Source organism: Mauremys mutica, chromosome 4 (genome assembly GCF_020497125.1).
Source record: "Mauremys mutica isolate MM-2020 ecotype Southern chromosome 4, ASM2049712v1, whole genome shotgun sequence".
In the NCBI taxonomy this organism is placed as follows: Eukaryota; Metazoa; Chordata; order Testudines; family Geoemydidae; genus Mauremys; species Mauremys mutica.
In genome coordinates this window covers 45,845,811-45,866,365 of record NC_059075.1, presented here as the reverse complement: position 1 = coordinate 45,866,365, position 20,555 = coordinate 45,845,811, and the positions used below count along the sequence as shown (strand labels likewise).

Here is a 20,555-nt window from a genome sequence, read left to right as displayed (position 1 = left end):
AAATGATGGGGGTGGGGTCTATGTTAGCTGTTACTACTTAAGAAAGACTCATGGCGTCATAGTGGATAGTTCTCTGAAAACATCTGCTCAATGTACAGCAGCATTCAAAAAAAGCTAATATTAGGAACCATTAGGAAAGGGATAGATAATAAGACAGAACATATTATAAAGCTACTATATAAATCCATGGTACACCCACACCTTGAATGCTGCATGCAATTCTGGTTGCCCCATCTCAAAAATATTTTAGAAATGGAAAAGGTACTGAAAGGGCAACAAAATAGACAAGTGGTGTGGAACAACATCCAGATGAGGTGAGATTTAAAAACTGGGACTGTTCATTTTAGAGACTAGATGACTAAAGGGGAATATGATAGAGGTCTCTGAAATTATGACTGCTGTGGAGAAAGTGAATAGGAAAGTGTTGTTTGCTCCTTCACATAACACAAGAATGAAGGGTCACCCAATGAAATTAATAGGCAGCAGGTTTAAAACTAACATAAGGAAGTACTTTATCACACAGTGCACAGTCAATCTCTGGAATTTATTGCCTGGGGATGTTCTGAAGGCAAAAAGTGTACCTGGGTTTAAAAAAGAATTAAAGAAATTCATGGAGGATAGTTCCATCAATGGCTATTAGCCGCGATGGTCAGGGATGCAACCCTATACTGTGTGTGGGTGTCGTGAAACCTCTGACTGCCAGAAGCTGGAACTGGATAACGGGATGGATCACCTGATAATTGCCCTGTTCTGTTCATTCCTTCTGAAGCTTGGGGTGCTGGGGTCTGGAGCCGCCCCTGCACCAGAGTGTTCCCTGCAGTATTCAGCCCCTTATTCACTGAACACTCCCAGAATTACTAGTGTTGCTGTTCCCAAAGGAACAGTTCACACTAGCTTGTCAGAGTCAGCTCCCAGGACCACCACCTTGCTTAACACCACAGCACTTAGATAAAGTTATAGTGAAAAGAAGAATATGTTTAATATCAAAGATTTGAGATTCAGGTAATTGTGACTGATGATGTTGGAAACGTGGTTACATATAAAACTAAATCATAACATGCTTTTTAGACACTAAATTTAACTAACAGGTAAATATCCTGTCTAAAGAAGTTTTTTGTCACCCAAAATTCTCTTCATGGTTCTCAGATCAACCTTGCGGAGGCCCCTTTTTCATGAAGAAAAACCACTGTCCTTTTACTGCCTCAGTGAAGGGTGCTTGGGTGCCTTCTCTGCCCCCTGAAAGTCGTCAAACAAATGTTTGAAATGCACCTCCAGCTAAGAGTCTTCCTCCCCTGCTGTTTCTCTCTCTCTCTCTCTCACTCTGAGGTTCTTAGAACTCTTCATTTGCATTCTGTTTACACTGGGCATAAGAAACCAGATATGAATGAGACAATACTCAGTTTCATGTGAACAGATAGATGAATAAATATCTCTTTTCTGACAGAAACCCTGTTTTCACCTTTGCTGGTGACCAATACCAACAGACTTAAAGAACATATATTCAGTTCTTATGCATAACCCCTTACATAGTATTTTTACATGCATTTCACAATAATTGTGATGACCAGAATCAAACAGGACTTTTTTTCAAGTCCTCATATGATACTCTTCGGTGAATTAGAATGTCTGAGCCAGACCCCTGAGAAGCCTGTAACCCCTCTGCACCCAGTTGACCTTAAGATGTTCTCGGGTCACAGTGAAGCTGTGAGCAAAAGTGCTAATTCAATCCTTGGATGCATAAAAAGGGGACTCTCAAGGAGGAACAGAGAGGTTGTTTTATCTCTGTATTTGGCACTGTTGCTGGAATACTGAGTCCAGTTTTGGTGTCCACAATTTAAGAAGGATGTCGCTCAGTTGCAGAGAGCTCAGAGAAGAACCAGCAGAATGATTAAAGGATTAGAAAACGTGCCTTAGAGAGAGATTTCAGGAGCTCAATTTATTTCGCTTAACAAATACAAGGTTAAGGGGTGACTTGATAACAGTCTATAAGTACCTACACTGGGAACAAGTTTTTGAAAATGGGCCCATCAGTCTAACAGAGAAAGGTATAACATGATCCAATGGTTGGAAGTTGAAGCTGGACAATTCAGACTGGAAATAAGGTGTAAATATTTAACAGTGAGAGTAATTAACCATTGGAACAGTTTACCAAGGGGCATGGTAGATTCTCCATCACTGATCATTTTAAAATCAAGATCAGATGTTCTTCTAAAAGATCTGCTCTAGGAATAATTTTGGGGAAGTTCTATGTTATGTGTTACACAGCAGGTCAGACTAGATGATAACAGTGGTCCTTTCTTTCCTTACCTATGAATCTGGGAATAAAGAATTTAGGTCACATTTATAGGCTGGAGGACTGCATTTTGGAAAGCAGTGACTCAGGAAAAGACTTGGAGTTATGGGGGATAAACAACTTAGATGGTTCAAATGTGATGTGGTGTTTATGAGTGCAAATGAAATCTTTCGCTGTATAAACCAAGGAATATTGTGTAGAAGTAGGGAGGTGCTATTACCACTGTATTAATTAGATCAGGCATTAGTGTGACCATTACTGGAATACCATGCCCAGTTCTGGTGCCCACGCTCTAAAAAGGATGTTGAGAAATTGGAAAAGATTCACAAAAGAGCTCCAAGAATGATTGGAGGTCTGGAAAACCTGCCTTACAGTGAGTAACTAAAGAAGCTCAATCTATTCAGTTTATTCAAGGAAAGGTTAAGAGGTGACTTGATCAGACTACAAGTACCTACATGGGGAATCGTTTTCTGATAGTAGAGGGTTCTTTAATTTAGCAGACATCAGCATAACAAGATCTAATAGCTGGAAACTGAAGCTAGATAAATTCAGACTAGAAACAAGGCACACATTTTTACAGTGAGGGTAATTAATGATTGGAACAACTTATCAAGGGCTATGATGTATTCTCCCATCAGTTGAAGTCTATAAATCAGCATCCAATATCTTTCTAAATGATATTCTGTAGCTCATCCACAAGATATGGGCAAGAGGTAGGAATTACTAGGTGAAACTCTCTATCCTGTTACGCAAGAGGTCAAACTACATGATCATAATGGTCCTTTCTGGTCTTAAAATCCATGAATATGTAATTTTAGATGTGGGTGACAAACAATATGGACAGAACAAGATAAGGAAGGAGAAGTGCTATGGACATCTTCAATTAGAAATTTTTAAACTTAATTTTTTGTTTTCTATAAAATATAAACCTAAAATGAAACATACATTCATGTTCAAGATGGAAATAGCATATACATAACAAAATTAAACATTCATTATTTGCAAAAACTGGGGAAAAACAAAACAAAACAAAGCAAACAAAAAACCCCCTGAGCCCGTAGAGTTCATGTAGGGGATCAATTATTACAGTGACTAAATAGATAAGTTATGTTTTCACTTATTTATCACTATCGGGGACTAATATATACTAAACTGTGAAAGTATTTTCTCAAATAAATTATTTTACAGGTAGTAATACTTGATTCTGTTCTCGTGGGCACCCCCCAGAAAGAAATCTTGAGGAGTGACATAAACAAGGAGATGGTAATTGCTTGGGGAAACTGAACTGGGGTGGCATTGCATGTTTAAGGGACAGGGTAGAAGAAAACATGGAGAAGTTTTATTTTATGAATTAATAAGAATATGAACCCAAAATGCATATCCTTCTTGTTGTTTTTAAACCTACAGGTTTAGAAGGTAATGACTTGAATTCATCTTGAAGTATAGGCACAGGCTTTGGAACTGAACAGACTCCTAATGCAAGTGAAAACCACATATTGATTACTTAAAGAAAGTTAAAATAAAAAGCATTTTTTTCCCCCATTTCTACACATTGCAGCTTTTGGCCTATCCACTCATAGCTAAAAAAGCATTCTTTCCTGATAATCAAGCTTCAGCTGTCTGAATTTCAGGCCGAGGCTCTCATCTTGAGCTCTTCTGAAGAGCTTCTTTAATTAATACCATTATACCACAGATGTTATTGATTTCTCCCTCCCCCTCCAAAAAATCTGGTTGATACATCATTGTGCTGGATCATCGCCAAGACTAAGGCCTGAATTTTTTGTGCATTGCTTTTACTCCTCCTGCATACCTTATTAGTCTCCATGTCTGTTAAGTGCAATCCTTAGTATTAACTCAGAAAATATAGAATTGATTTTTAGCCTTGCAGTCGTGATCTAAGGGCTCCTAATTTGGAATCGGGAAGCCTGAGTTGTTCATGAAGCTCTATTACTGTGCACTTCCTACAAGTAAGACCTTTCACTCTCTTCACAATTTTGTTGCACTTTTGCTGTGGGTTGAAGTTAATGGAATCATAGCGAAAAGAATAGGCCAAAATGTTTGAACTTGGGCACCCAAAGTTAGGCACCTAAATAAAGTGACCTGATTTTAAGGTTATTGAGCCCTCATAGCTCCTGTTGATTTCAGTGAGATTTGTGGGTGCTCTATTTTTCTGAAAATCAGTTTCTTTATTTAAATACCTTAATATGGATTTAGGAGCATGACTTTGGACATGCAGGTTTGAATACTTTGGTCATATTGTTTAAAACTTCGTTAACATTATTTTCTTCTAGAATGTTTAAGTGCTCAACTCAAATCTGTATTTCATTTGCAGTGTTTTTTCATGTTTTTTGTCAGGGAAGGCCTGACAGTGTCCAAACTTTCAGAAAATCTTAGTCATCTTAACAACAGGCCTCTGCATTCCTTTTGAAACATGTCTTTCTGTGACGGTGAATTTGAGGACTTAAACAATCACAGTAGGTTCTTAAATTCTGATAAGATTTCTGTGAGTTTAGTAATACATTATTTAAACATAATTTGAAGCTTTTAAAATGCTGTGATGGCACCTCTTGACCTTTTAAAAAATCACATGGAGCAAGAGGTGGTGAAAAATGTTTATTTACTCTACATTAGAAGCTAAATCCCTGTTCCTTCTTAGAACCGGTAGTTCTTTTATATTGGGGAACTCATGCATGTCACTTCCATTCTTCAAACAAGAGCCAGACAGGACTACTTGAACTGAAGAAACAATGACCTGCAGTCTATCCTATGCCTGAGTGATAAACAACAATGCAGACCTCTTGACAAACTCTGGCATCAAGAGTGGAATCTTGCAGCTCAACATGTCTGCTGAACAGAAGTTGGAAAAAGAAAAGATCATCTTGTAAACAATTAATTAATGTTTGTCATGAATTATCATTTTTACTTCCTTCTCAAGAGGCTCAAAGGGAATAAAAAGGCATTTTTGCAGGTGGTGGCATTCAAACTAAGGGCAATCAAATGTTTGAGAGCAGTGGCACAGCACTTTGAGTCTCTAAGGGTGAATGGTGCTAGGATTAGAGCACAGCAGGGGGTTGAGGGCTTCAGGTGTGAAGCTTAATGTTTGTGATCAGCAAAAAAAGTCTTGAATTTATCTAAACTGCTCTTCTGCTAACAGTACTTCTAGCACATAAATGTTCTGAAAGTGACAAGTGTTCTCATTGCTCTTCCAGTGCAAACATGATCTGCATTTGAAAGATGCATTCCTTTTGCCTAATTTAGAATATGCATCACAAAGAGCATTAGATGATGACCCAACAACAGATAACACACATATACACTTCAGACAAACAAGCATACACAAATGTAAACCTCCACTTTTTCTACACAGCTACCAGAAGTCACTGTTCTGTCCATATCCCAGATACGTAAGATGTGTTAGATGGAAATTGAAGTATGATAATAAAACCATTCATACAGTGTTCAGTGTCTTTATGATGCTGTTCATTAATAGCTGAATTTTGTTTTGGCCACATAACTTTTAGGACCTTTATTCTATTCCGTCTTTATATGTATCCACACACACCCCCACGCCCCTTCCACTCTCCCCTTGTTTAGACGTTATAGTGAGGAAATTTGTTGCTTGAAAGAATTATGTGGAATATTTGCTATTCCTGGGAAATAAAGCCATGGTGCTAGTAAATTAATTATGAGATTTGTAAATGGATAGTGTAGATTCATCTTTTTTTCCTACTGCAACCATTCCTGTCTCTCTTTTGAAAAATACTTGTTCTCTATCTATCATTACACTAAGGCTTAGTAAACATGCAGAGCAGGAAGAAAAACAGGGGGCACCACATATCTGTATTACCAACCTGCCATTATGCAGGTGATAGCTAAAAGCAGCCAGAAAATAAACTCATGCATAATAACAAATGTAGGAAATAATACATGGGGTCCCTTATGTGTTGTTTTAAAATGTTCATAATAAAAATATGCTGTTACAACATATCATAGGATGTTTTAAGTTTATTACATTCTGAAACGTGAGAACCAATGGGGAAACAAAACTGTTTTGCACCTTAAAATAGTAAAATATGCATCCAATTCCTACATCCAAGCTGAAAAAGAGAGGGGTGTGTGTGTTTTTAATAATTAAATCAGTAGATTGGGAGCAGGACTTAGGTTTTATTTCTATCTTAGTGCCTTGTGAGGTTGGGTGAGTTGGGTAAGTCTCTGTTCCTCAGTTTACCCATCTGTAAAATAGATATACTAAATTATTATGGTACCTATTTCAATGGGGTGTTGTAGCAATTACTTTTGTAAAGCACCTTGAGATACTCAGATGAAAAGTGGTATAGAAAAAATACCTCCCTCCTCACTGATCTACAAGTGAAATGGAGCTATGAAATAAATAAATAATATGCAGCTAGACCAAATTTCTACTGGACTAGTAGCTGAAGGACAAGGTAAATTACTTTGCGGCACCTTTATCCTGCCAAAGTGGCGTAAAGAGGTATTAGTGTAAGTGAGAATCTGGGCTCAGAGTGTTTACATTTGAATTTCTATTGCCAATTACTATTTTTAAAAAGAACAAATTGAAAACTATACAATATTTTTGGGATTTGTTTGTTTGCTTTTCTCCACTCCCAGCCTGATTTCAGAGTCATCAATATACATTTCTGGTATAATTAACAATCCATTCTGATAGAGGGACCAGGATTTTAGAGGATTTGAACTGGAACCTTTTTTCTCCCTTGGTCAGCCCCAGTGTAAAAACACAGATCCCAGGCAGTAAGCTGTAGTGAACCCTGAGACTTGCCATTGCCAGTCAGCTGCTGTTTGAACTAAGCCCTGACCGCAAAATCAAAAGTGGGTCCAAAGAAAGCTGTAAACAGTGTGCAATGAGCCTTTTGAAGGCAGCTGATGCCTCATTTGGGGTGACATGTTGTGGCTGATGAGTGTGGATGATGTGGGGTTTTCGATAAGTGCCTCATCAGTATCCTCATCATGATCGTGTTGCTCAGCCACGGCGTGTGCCCTGACTTGATTGTAATTGCTTGAATCTGCTCCTGCTGCTCAGGAGCGCACAGTAATATGCAATAAAACAGCAAGAAGTGAATGTTAACCATCTAAGTTCTGACATGGCTGTTTGCAGTTCAAGTTCTCCATTAAGGATAAAAAATTATATATACATAATATTATACATAATGAGTGTGTGTATCTCTATATATACTGTTATAATATACACACGTGTATGTCTTTCTCTAAAAACTGAAGACTGAATGGAACAGGAACATCAGAATCATTCTTAGGGTCTGTCTTTGTGAACTTAAGTGGGATCCTGAGGTTAAACATCTGTTTAGCTTTTCTGAATCTTAATAGTAAATGTGTATACAGACTGGAAGGCGCTTTTTTTTAATTCATTTAATCTGTATTGTGTGTGTGTGTGTGTGTGTGTATGTGTGTGTATTTATATACACACTATATAATATGTGTGTTACATATATAATGTGCATACTCACATTTTGTACAATCAGATTAGCTCTTTAGAAAATATGAACAGATTTTGTTTTTACATTGTAATTGGTTTGGATTAAACATACTATCAACTTTCTGAAAAAAGTTTTAAGAATCTTGTGCTTATTGTTCTTTGTTTCAGTGTTCTAAAATACAAAGTGTTTGTATTGTACATAGATTGTACGCTTGTCAGGGCAGAGTCTTTTTGCTCTGTTTGTGTGTGGTGTCTAGCATAGTGGTACCTTGATCCATGATTGGGGCCACTAGGTACTAACACAATACACATAAATAGTAACACTTCTGGTTCAGCTAGCCAGTGGGAGAAACATAGCTTAATCAATGAGTATGGGTTATGCTGATATTGAATTCACAGAAAAAACATAGAAAGTGGAGTGGATCTTTTCCCATACTAATGTTACTAGACTATGCTTATTCTAGGAAAATATTATCAGCTTTAGTTTTAAAGGCAGAAAGGTAATACAACAAATACTTAATTTATAAAGTCAGCCAAGTTTTCAAAGGGGACTCAACCTATCATTCATTTTCTATAATAGCATCCTGTGACCTCTAAGGGTCTGATCCTGCAGCACTGAAGTCAGTGGGAGCTTTGGCTTATAAAATGCAACTTTTTGGGGGGGCAGGGGGAGGTGTTATCAATTGTATATACAAATGATAATATTTCCACATGCAAAACCCATTTGCACTCAATTCATGTCTTGTGTGAACACATGGGATTCATATATATAAATTTCTATTATTTGAGCATTCAGATAATAATGTAGAAAAATGTGTAAGCAAAGATGCACAGACAGGGGCCACATTTTGAAACGTTGGGCTTTACTTTTATTCGCATCTGTTACTGGCATTTATGTAGTGTTCTGAATGCCTGTCACCTGGTGTTATAGGGCACCCTTGTAATGAAATTCACAACAGTTTTGCTATTCTGGCAAAGAGAAAGGTAGTCTTAAAGGAAGAAGCGGGGGAGACAGAATGGTGTTTTCAGATTGGATATTCATTTACTTATCATAAAGGAAATATTTTGAAACCATTCTTAAAATATTCCCTTTCCCTAATTATTATTCAGACAAAATTTTCCCAACTGGAAATGGCTTTGTCTTTATTTTACAACAATTGAACAATATAGATTTTGAGCTCTTAGTTTTGAGAGCTAAGGACATTTTGACATAATTTTAAATGTTTTTGTTGTAATGTGGGTTGAAATGTGTTCTCTGTTGTAAGTTAGCCATATTCACCCCAACTCCTTTTTCCTATCGATCCTATGCAATGCTGATGAAACTACACCTGGAATTCTGTATTCAGTCTGGGCTCCTCTTTATATTAGAAATATTTAGGCAAACAGAAGGGAATTGAGAGGAGAGCAGAAAAAATTATTAAGAAGCTGGAGGGATTTGCTTATAAAGAAAGATTACAAGATTTAAACATGTAGCTTAGATAAATAGGATGTGCTAATTAAAAACTACTCAGTCATGTAACTTTTATAATTTCAGTATATGGAACTCATCATTTATATTGCCTCAGCTAGGCTGCATTCTCTTATCTTGTATATCTGACAACTTGTACTGCCAACAATTCTGGTTTCCTTTGTTTAAAAAAAAAAAATCTAAATTTGTTCAGCATAGCCAAGTGGTAACAAACTAGGATGTAACTCAAAGAGGGAATGGGCTTCTTTAGCATAGTAAACAGAGCATAATGACAGACAATTTACAAAAAGGAAAATTTAGGCTGACCATCAGCAAAAACTTTGTCCCAGAGTCAGCTGTAGATTGTGAAATATTTTTCCGAAGGGAGTGCTGGAAGCTCTGTTCTGAGAAACATTGAAAACTAGACTAGACTAAGGACTGGAAAATAGTATATTGTAAAGTACAGGCCTCATAATTTAATAGAACTTTTCCATCTCTAACTCTATGATTGTGTTCCCTAATTAGGTAATTTTTAAATAATTAATCAAAGAAAATACTGGTTGGGCCTGATTCACCATTATTACAGTAGTTATTTATACTAAAATAGCACCTAGATGTCCCATTGAAGGTTGGGGCATCATTGTGCTAGGGGCTGTACAAACCGTTTAGTAAGAATCAGTCTCCATCCTGAAGAGTTTTTTCGCCAATTTAAATTGATTGAAATAAATGTCAATATACTGACATAAACTAGAGTAATGCAATGGAGAATCAGGCGCTTTGTGTCAGACCCTTCTGAGATGGGAGTAAGCAGCATATTAAAGCATCTTAAATACAAGAAAAATGGGGCCCTGAATGAACCTGCTGCTTTGTTAACATTCTGGGTTTAATGTATTTTCTAAAGAAACTTCTTTTTTTCTTAACTATTGCATTTTGGTGTGTGTATTGGGAGGGGGAAGTAATTCAGATTGCAGCTTCGACTTGGAATCCATCCAGATGGAATTTTATTTTATCTTTTGGAATAAGTATTAAGAATCTGTTTTAACATAAGAAAAACTTCCATTCAATAATGAATAAAGGAGATCACACAAAAAGCCATCATATATTCATGGTAAACTGATTGTATATATGCTTTTTCCTGGCCGCTTGTTCAGAACCAAATACACTGGGCAAAATCTTCAGCTAATGTAAACTGTCTTAAATCCATATAGTCCAATAACTAAAAGAAACTTTGGGAGGTTGAGTTTTGCCAGAATAAGAACTGCAGGATCAAGGCTAAATAAGGAGTGAGAGTGACTAATTATTAATTAAATTAATTCCCCATTGACATTGTGTAGGAAAGAAGAGTGGCAGCAGATCATCTTTTTTTATCTAACAGTAGTATAAGAAATCATTCATATTGTCATACAACTGTAACAGGGTAGAATAAGGACATCTAGAGAGCAATTTGTTTTTGGAAAATGTTATAAATTGGAATTAAATTTCAGAATAATAATCAGTGTTAGTCTTTGGTATGGACTTCTTTTGAGTGTTGGAAGAAGAAGGAACCATGATATATTCCAAGAAATAGTGGGCCAGATTCTGCTCTCATTTGTATTAGTATAAATCTAGAATGGCTCAGTTAAAGTCAATGTAAGTCAGAGCACTATGTGGTCTAGCTTCTTTTAATTTAGTTCCAAGTTCCTGCCTATTTTTCCACATTCAGTTTTTCTGTTCAGAATACAAGCCACATCAGAATACAACATGTCTGAATCTCAATCCTTCCCACACCATTGCTTAGGGCACCAACATGGCTCCGCTATCCTTGACTACCCAGAGCCTCTCTTTGCATCTTCTCTACATTAAGTACCTTTGTTAAATTTTCCCTCTCAGGAATTTGATGGTGGAATTATTATGTTCAGCTGGCCCCTCTTATGTGTTCCTCCAGTTGCCCAATGGCATGCTTGCCCAAAGCCATACTCTGGCTTCATTCTTAACATGGCCCAAATATTTCCATCCTGTTTTCTGGATATCTTTAGAGAGAAAGAGTTATTGAACTCTGACGAATCTCTGTATTCGCAGTATATAACTGCCAAATATATATGTGATTACAAGTCTTTATTCAAATGTTATCGCAGAATCTATTGCTGTTTGTTTGAGTTATCATAGTCCTAATCCAAGATCTTGATTAATGTCACTAAAATATAATTTTAAAAGTGCACTCACTTAACTACCCAGCTAAAATTGAATAGCAGAGTGCTATAGTGAGGTCTCCATTTACTGAACTTTCACAGCTGTTTAAAAAAAAAAGGGTCCATTTATTAGTTTGCTATGTAGTATAATACAGAATTCAAATGAAACTTCTTGTTCAAAATAAAGAACCTTTTGTGATGCAGTATCCTTATTTTTTTTTAATTTGCAAAATGATTGCAAAAACCAGGTATAAGTCAATGGCTCTCCAACAAATACTGCAAGTTAGCAAGGGTTCTACTGTGTATATTAGAGGTCTCTACCTTGTTCAGCCTGTGAATCATACACATTTTTTTCAAAGGGTGCAAAGGGGCCATCACGCATACTTTGGGGCAGATTCTTTGCCCTCTGCATTCCCTTTGTATCCCTCAGGTGGCACAAAAGGAGCAGAAACAATCCACATGTGCCCTGTTGATGATGCCTTTGGCATAGGGTAGTAGCCATCTCCTATAGCACAGGTGATGTGTTACAAATCAGAACAGAGAGTGGCTGGAGTGACCAAGCTCCAGCTATCCCAAGCTGGTGTATGATTTATTGGATCAATTAAAATTCTGGGAGCTGTAATTGGCTGTTGATTTACAGATTCATCTCCTCCTCTCCTGGATGGCTGTGTGGGACACGGGGAGCCTCCATTCATTAAATCCTCCCTTAGGCTCAGACAAAGCCAATCAAGTTTTCTTGCTACTCTTGCCTTTCTCCCATGTAATATGGCAAGTGACCAGCAGGGGAGCTGCTGAGCAACTATGGAAGGGCAGAGGCAACAGTTGCTACAAGCACTCCTGCTTGTACTGGAGCTGCTCCTGGTGATGTGGCTGGAGGCAGTTGAGAAGCAACATCCATAAAAATGGGGCTTATTCAGACACTCCATTGTAAAAATCTCATTTTCTGTTCATAATCAGATACTTTTTTTTATTTCACACAGTTGCCCTCAGGAGCCAAAAGTGACCTCTTGGCCACAGACTGCACAGCACAGACCTACATGCATCAAATATGCTTGTAGATGGTAGAGTATTACGAGAATGAGCATTATGGGAATGGGCAACAGGGGATGGATCAATTGATGATTACCTGTTCTGTTCAGGGCTAGATGGACCTTTGGTCTGACCCAGTATGGCAGTTCGTTTAAAAAAAAAAAAAAGGAAATGTTAGACCAAATTTTTTAAAACTGCATGTTACTCTGACAATTTAGGTTAATATTAAAAGCAAATGTCTTGATTGCTATGGTGGAAAAATCCATTATTATGTAATGTCTTTAATCTGTAATGATGTTTATGAAAGTCAGTGATCAGCTTGCGTGTCAGTGAATTTCGGATGTGAGGACTCAGGTTGTGAATCCGATATAAGTGGCTGTGTGTGCAAGGTCTGCAGAATCAACAGCTTATTTTATAAGGAATCCTGGAAACCCTTCAATAACATTTCAGTATGTTGCTATGGGCACCAGAGGGAAGCTTAATACCAGGGAAGCTATCTTAAGAAATCATGGGGGATGGTGATAAACATAACAAATCTGATATGGTAACTGGAATGTTCCTGACACTAAAAATAACTGGTATTTTCTCATTTTATTATAAAAAATTTTTGTTAACTGCATTTTTAGTGTCATTTGAGAAATAGCTAATGGGAAAATACAGAATACTTTTATGAGTTTATTAAAGTTAATTATAGGTTAATTAGTAATGCAGTTTTATAAGAAATAACCTATTTCGGGAGATGGATGATCCTGAAGTGATTTCTCAGCACATCAGGTATTAAAAAATGGAGGGGTGGGGGGGAAATTGGAGAACGGCAGTTTCCCCAAATGGTCATGAATAAAAATTCGTTCCCTCATCAAGTGCAGCTCTAAAGTTTAGGCAAAAATCAGAATGGGAAAGGGCCTGCTTTTATTCAGGACTGTGTTCCCTCCATTCTAACTGTTCCTCCACCAATAGAGGTTACTTAAGGGGCGGGGGAGAGGGGGGAGAAACCAATGTAGAGTAACTGGAAGTGTATCTCAAGACAGACAAAGGGAATGTAAAATTAAATTCTTGATGTGAAAAGGATGGGACAATGAATCCTTCTCCACAAGATACCTTTAGAGAGGAATTCAATTTCAGGGCTTTCTTTTGCTCTTGCTTGCTTTATTTTTTCCATAGACATACCCTGGAGAAAGCGTGAAAGCCTTTTATTATTTCTTATTTTCTTTCTCTTTTTAGTATGTGATATAAGTTCTTTTTTTATTTTCCTCTCAGTGTTAAAGCAGTTCCCATTTTTCTAGTTTGTTTCTGACACCTAGCTGTGACCAACAAAGCCTCCCATTGAATCACTTCTTTCATCTATTCAGCGTCTTTTATTTCCTTCATCTCATCTCCTCCTTCACAAGCTTACCTCTCATTAACCCTCAGGGTTCCAAACATATTGTATCTCTCATAAAGATACATATTTTTATTCAGTCATAAGCCATTTCTGCTTGCTAGACTCAGTTTCCATAAGTCCATAATACAATAGTTAAGTGCGCAGTACATACTCTTTACATTACAGTGAACAATAAACCCAGACATTAATTTATACTGGTGCATTGTACACTATTCTATTTTGCACTGCTTTTCTTTGCTAGGCTGATATTCATAAGAAAACACATTCTTCTCCAGATAAAATATATTTCAACCACATGTCGGAAATTTGCTTACCACGCAAATGTGCTTGACATATAAAAACCATACCGTTAAAGATGAAAACAAAGCACATTTTCATTTTAAAATTCCAAGATAATAAATGTTACGTTAAACTGGATTTCTACGAACAAAACAAGCACTGTTTTTTAGGAGGTGAAGTAAATTTTATCCTGTGTATGACAGCAGTACATTTCTGTTCTCATTTACAGATGTGCAACCACACTGACTTCTCTGATGATGCATAAGATGTAAGAAAGGGCAGCATTTATCCAAATTTTTTAGTATAATCTTTGTGTATCAACAGATGTGGAAATATGTCAAATTACTTTTGTATATTTCTCACTTCACTAACCATTGAAAACTGATTATATGTCTGGGCCCAATCCTGCAGTCCTTATTCAGGTGAAACTCACACTGTTTCCTTGGAGTTTTGCCTAAGGACTGAAGGATCAAGTTCTTTGTGAATAGGAGCTTTTTGTTAATTCATCCAGCTCCTTGCCTTCTTTCACTTGTTAATGTTTACAAGTCATAATTATCTGTGGCATTGTAGCTTGTTTACAAAATAGAGAGTGACAATTTTAAGAAAAAATTTAAAAAAAACCAAAAACCTGCCGTGCTGGCTTTAAGGATCTATTGTGATAAAATATACAAAGTGAAAAAGTAAAACCTTTGAAGCAGGCCACGTCAGGTTGCTATCGATGGTGAAAGCTAAGAAGGAAAACAAAATTAAAATCTTAAAGACAACTCTAACACACTAGTTTCACTTTAAAATGTTCTTGGGAACAAACCCAAAATTAAGGAAATCCACTGAAATTTGCCACCTTACAGACATATAGCCTGATCCTGCAAACACAGTCAGTCTGGTGTATTATTTATTATTATCACTACTAGACTGTAAGTGGTTTGGGCAGGGACAGTCTTTTACTATGAGCCATTTCTTCTGTTAGTGTAAACTGGTATATCCCCATGGATGTCAATGGAACTTTTATACCATTTATACCAGCTGAGGAGCTAACACTATCTCTATGTCTACAGTTACTGGGGCGTATAGAGTATAGATACTGCATGCTCAGCAAGCATGGGTATAAACAGCAGTGTAGATATTAAGGCACTGTAAAGACACACCAGAACCCTAGGGTATATACCCTATACTGTTCTCTCCACACCCCAGCAGTGCATCTCATGTCTATACTGCTCTTTTTAGCAGTGTAGTGTCTTTCTGCCTCCCAGCTGCCAAGAGACTCCTCCCACTGCAGTGAAAGGCTTTGGCAGCAGGAAAGGGCTCTGGCAGGGGAGAGGAAGCTGGGAAAGGCTCAGGCAGGCAGCTCCCCACTGATCTAGCCTTTCCCCACTGCCTCTTCCTGCCACAGTCTTTCACTGCCATACATAGCTACACTCCAAAGTGTGGTCACAGTCTGCTTTACACTGTGGCGTGTAGCTACACATACCCTACATGCCATGGCCAGTGTAGACAAGGCCTATATGTTTGTACAGCACCTAGCACAAAGGGGCCCTGATCCTGATTGGGATTGCCAGGCAATAAATAGATATATTTTTAAAAAATACAGTGAGTAGGCTCATTATTCATTGCAATATGAAATACACTATTAGTAAGCATTTGCAGAATTCAGTCATTAATTCTTTGTGATGCAAAAAATTAAAATTCCACATTTAAATCTATACATTAAGAAAATTTTAGGTGCGTATAAAAAGGGATATGAAAATAATTCATCATGGAGGTAAGTAAGAGGAAACCATATTTTTAAAGTTTTCTTATACTGTCTGTTGTTTGGACATTATTACTGACAATTGTTCTCAACAGGGAAAATTTAACACCGATGAAAAGTTTTGCTTCATTAATTCACATTATATACATGTATACTAAACAAGATGATAGTTTTATGTAGTATGCTAAGAAATGTTAAACTGAGTAAATGGACTCTCATCACTCACATATTTGATACTTAAGAACTAATAACTTGGTTGAATCAATGTTTACAAAATATTCTGTTAAATGTAATTATTCAAAATCAAGACATTGCTATTAATATCCTATATTTTTGTCGTTTGGTAGCATTCGTGTTGAGTTTTCTTCCTCTAATAATAATACTTTGAATTTATATAGACCCTTTCACCAAAGCACTTTATGAACATTAAAGAAAGCTTTTTTCTTCTTTCACTTTACTGTAGATTTTAGATAGCTGAAATAATTTTCTTTATTATAAACTTTCCTCATATTAAACTGTTATCACAAAAAAATGCCCATATGAGATTCTAGCACATACACCATGCATTCTTATTAGCATAAACAAATTAAATTACAAATGTTATAAAAATAGCTTGTATGTCCCTACAAATATTAGGTTCATGTAATTAAAATATGAATTTATATTGCTGTATAGTTTCAGTATAATCTTCATTAGTCTAATTATCACAAGCTATATCAGTTTTATATCATTTATAATATGTTAGTTTTATACTATATGAACCCTAATTGCCACATTAAAGGTTTACTTGAACTCATTGTAAAGTATCATGATTGTGACTATAAAATCATGCATCTGCAGTAAGTGTGCATTTATAGAGGACTTACAGCTTTAAACTTCACTTAGGAAAAAGCCTGATACTTTTCTGCAGGTCTTGAATGCAGATTTACTATAAAATAAGTGAATAATAATACTAGGTTATTTTGGAAAGTGTTCTTTTATGCAATCACTGCATTTAATAGAATCACAAAATGGCAGCCCAACAGGTGGTCTTTTCATAGTGTTAAGCCACAACAATCAGAACAAAAAGGACACCAGAATCTAATGTTCTTCAGAATTTAAAAAGCTGTTCACTTTCTTTTGTTAATTTTTAGATTTAGCCATGTTCATTATTGTTGAGTCACAAATGAAGGACATTCTTTTTTGACATTGTGCCATAAATAGACACTGACTGAGGCTGACTAGCCAGCTAGCTGTTTTGTCACATGCAAGCGGAAGCTCATTATTAACAATGAGTGTGCATTCTTGGTACTTAAATGGCTGAGGAAAGTACTGGTTTTGACATGCTGCAAATCTGGCAAAGTCTTGGTTAACAAAAGTATCGTTGACAAAGGATGAAGTTTCTCTTCCTATATTTTCCCCAAAAGTAAGTATTTAATTCTGGCCTAATGAATTTGCCTGGAAGATTGTGTGTCACATTGATGAGCTATTGAATGTCTGAAAATATACTTTTGCATTGTGGATTAACATTCACCAAGCCTTCTTTGGAAGTAGCTATTATTTAACCAGTAATTATGAACTTTAGGGGGAGAAATAGGATAAAATATTTGTTACTCAGTGTTTTAAAAGTGGCAAAAGCTGTTCAAGTGATCTCAGACTCAACATATATGACAATAGATGGATCCAGTCCTCTGAATTCTTAATGATGCATATAGTCTCTACTTGTAGAAGCAATGTAACGCTGTTCAATGGGACTGCTCACGCAAGTAAGGAATAGGTACATCACTAAGGGATCACAGGATTGGGTCCATGTTTTACAACTGTCTATGACTAAATACATACGCTACAAGGTCTGCATTAAGGCAGATGTAAAACAAAGCCTAAATTATTGTTATAAGTCTGTTATTTTAATGTGAACTTCTTAAGTTTCAATGTACTGAGTCAGATCCTCTTCTTCTTTTGTGCCACTTGGCAGGTGTAAAGCAGGCCTGAAACCATTCTAGCTGGTCCTACAGAGGATGTCCTGTGTGCAAGGGGAAATGCCAGTGGTTCATACACTCCCTTTTCCTGCAACTAGGGAAACAGGGTGTGACCTGCTGGGTATCCCTGTGTCTGGTTGAACTCTGGTTGCCAAAACAGCCCCTTGGTGCTGTTGGTAATTGGCACAAGTTAGTAAGGCGTTCATGCTGTTCTCACAGAACTCTGGCCCTAAGTAGAGCAGCCCCGTAATCAGGGGACACAGAGGTAGCTTGCCCTTGACCTGTCCTCCACAGCTGTACCTAGCACTCTAAGGCTGCAACTGAAGATCTGATGCAGTAGGTAAAATGAGTGTGCCTTACTCTAAAAATGTATTCCTACATATAGCAGATGATTCCTCGGTTTACTGGACTTTCTCCTGTCAAAGGGTCTGATCCACCTACGACTGAGAACAGTACTTACTCCGTGTGCACTTCATTTTCAGTAAATAGGGCTAAGGGCCTCAACCAAAACCCAGTGAAGTCATGGAAATCCTCCCACTGACTTCAGTGGGATTTAGATGAGACTCCATGAGCTGAAGGAATCACTGAGCTTGGTGCGATGATTTGCAATTAGATCCAAAGGCAGAACATAATAATGTTAAAATCTTTAATATCTGATACCTGTAGTAATCGATTTTTTGTAGAAAACATTGACTGCCCTGAAATGCCTTATTAAAAGTATATGTTGTTAAATACAAATAAAAATATAATATTTTAACCTCAAAATATATATGCTTGCAGCAAGAAAATTTAGTTTTGACAGAAAGATAGACCTTAATGATAGGGGAAAGTATTTGATACTATTTCTATTCTTATTCTGTTTTAAATCGGCACAATATGCTATTGTCTTTAGGACAATGTACTTTAATAAACCTTTGAGAATAGAGCTGTCACTCTGCCAGTGCTCTGAAGATGTCAAAACACTGAGTAAAATTAGGCTTTTTTTAACAGAAAAGTTTTCTTACAAACGATACTTTTTTTTCTAATCAGGCTCCAGTTTTCAAGAATTAAACCTCAGCTCTGGTTAGAGAAAAATAAAGTGAAGGCTGTCTGTTAGGATTGGCCTCTTTGCAATCATCTGGATCTTCCCAAGCTGCCGTGGCTTCAGCTTATTTCCTGGACAAATGACACCTACTTCACTTTAAACTGAAGGTAAAAATGATTCACAAGCCTTTGGTACTGCAGTGTCCTTTCTTGCTTCTTTTAATGCTTGTAATTTTAAAAAGTCATTTCAGTTAAATAAATATAGATATACAAGTTATGTGTATATATATATATATATCACCTGCTATTTCTCCCATTTCTACACAGTCATATTAAGTTGACAGTGACGTGACTTATGTGTTCTGATCAGGTATATTTGCTGCAGTAATACCACTGGTAAAAATGGCATTTCCTTTACCTTAGCTAGTAAAAGATGATTTTTTTTATAGGTTTAAGAAATTAAACTGTTTAGAAAATATTTTTATTCATACTGGTCCTTGAGGAAAAAGTAGACAAAGTTGTTATCTTTTGTTCTGCAATAGCACCCAAAGGTCCCATTCAGGATCAGGGTACCATTGGGCTAGGTGATGTGCAATCATATAAGAAGACATGGCTCCAGCTCTGAAGAGCATCCAAGTCTTAGGCCTTGATCCTGCAGTCAAATCCACAAAGACTGAACCTAATTCCCATACAGAGCCCTGTTGATTTCAGTAATTGTGAGGATCAGCTGCAGGATCAGCCCCTTATGTGATAACTTGCAGTGGACCAGCACATACATTGTAATTAGGGCCCTTTTTATTCTGAAGCACACCTAAGAACGACATTCTGTGAGGAGACACACTGATTTCTATGTCAAACTGGATTTCCTGTGGCAGCATGAGACACAGAGAAACTGTCAGAAAATGGCTTTTATTCATATCTACATACACGGCTATCACCGCCATAGTACTTGAATGCCTCACAAATGTTGATGAATTTATCCTCACAACAACCCTGTGCGAGTGAGGTGGTATTATCCCATTTTACTGAGAGTGAACAGAGATACAGAGAGATTAGGTAACTTGCCTGAAGTCATACAGGAGGTCTGTGGGAGTCCTAGGCACTGACTCAGCATCCCAAGTGCCAGTTCAGTGCCATAGCATCCTTTCTCCCCAATACATAACAATATCGATTGTTTTATTCATTTGATATTTAATTAAACCCTTTGTTTTTAAATGTTTTCTTCCATCCATTTCAAGCTTCTGCTAAATTTCAGTTTGTCACAAGATCCAGTATGAATGCTAAAAAAATCAAGGTGCCTCGCTGCAGATATTAGGGTCAGTCTATCACCCTCCAACCCATCTCTGCTGGGAGCAGATGGGGTAGGGAGTGACTTTCCTTAGAGTTCATCTGGCTTTCAGAAGGGGTCATGCAGCAAACATTCATAGCAATAGAAAGTAAGGGTGGTGGAGTGGGGATAACAAAATTAAGGAAGTAAGTGGGAGAGTTTTGGTGCATTGCTTTTTTAATATTTCAGAGAATGATACCTTATGATCATCTGTGGTCTTTTCCCTCTTTGCTGTCTGGATCATGCAGCACTGATAAATTGTGCCGGTGCCCTTAAACACTCCAACAGATGCCTTCTTTCTGAGTCCTACAATTTCTCATTCCTTTTTTTCATATTCTTCTCCTTCTCTGACTCTACTGATGAGGTTGCTTTACTGCAAATATTCAGTTGAGCATGAGATTTTCCTGCTGCACTTGTAACTGAAATATATTAC

The 20,555-nt window shown here is 37.0% G+C and overlaps 1 long non-coding RNA gene across 1 annotated transcript; it reads right to left on the bottom strand.

The window, feature by feature from the left end:
• Positions 1-1,171: 1,171 nt before the first annotated feature.
• On the bottom strand, positions 1,172-20,546 carry LOC123370258. The gene is made up of 3 exons (XR_006579335.1): positions 20,322-20,546; positions 14,755-14,795; positions 1,172-1,360 (listed from the first exon to the last, which is right to left on the bottom strand). It is a non-coding gene; the product is annotated as an uncharacterized LOC123370258 (long non-coding RNA).
• Positions 20,547-20,555: the final 9 nt, after the last annotated feature.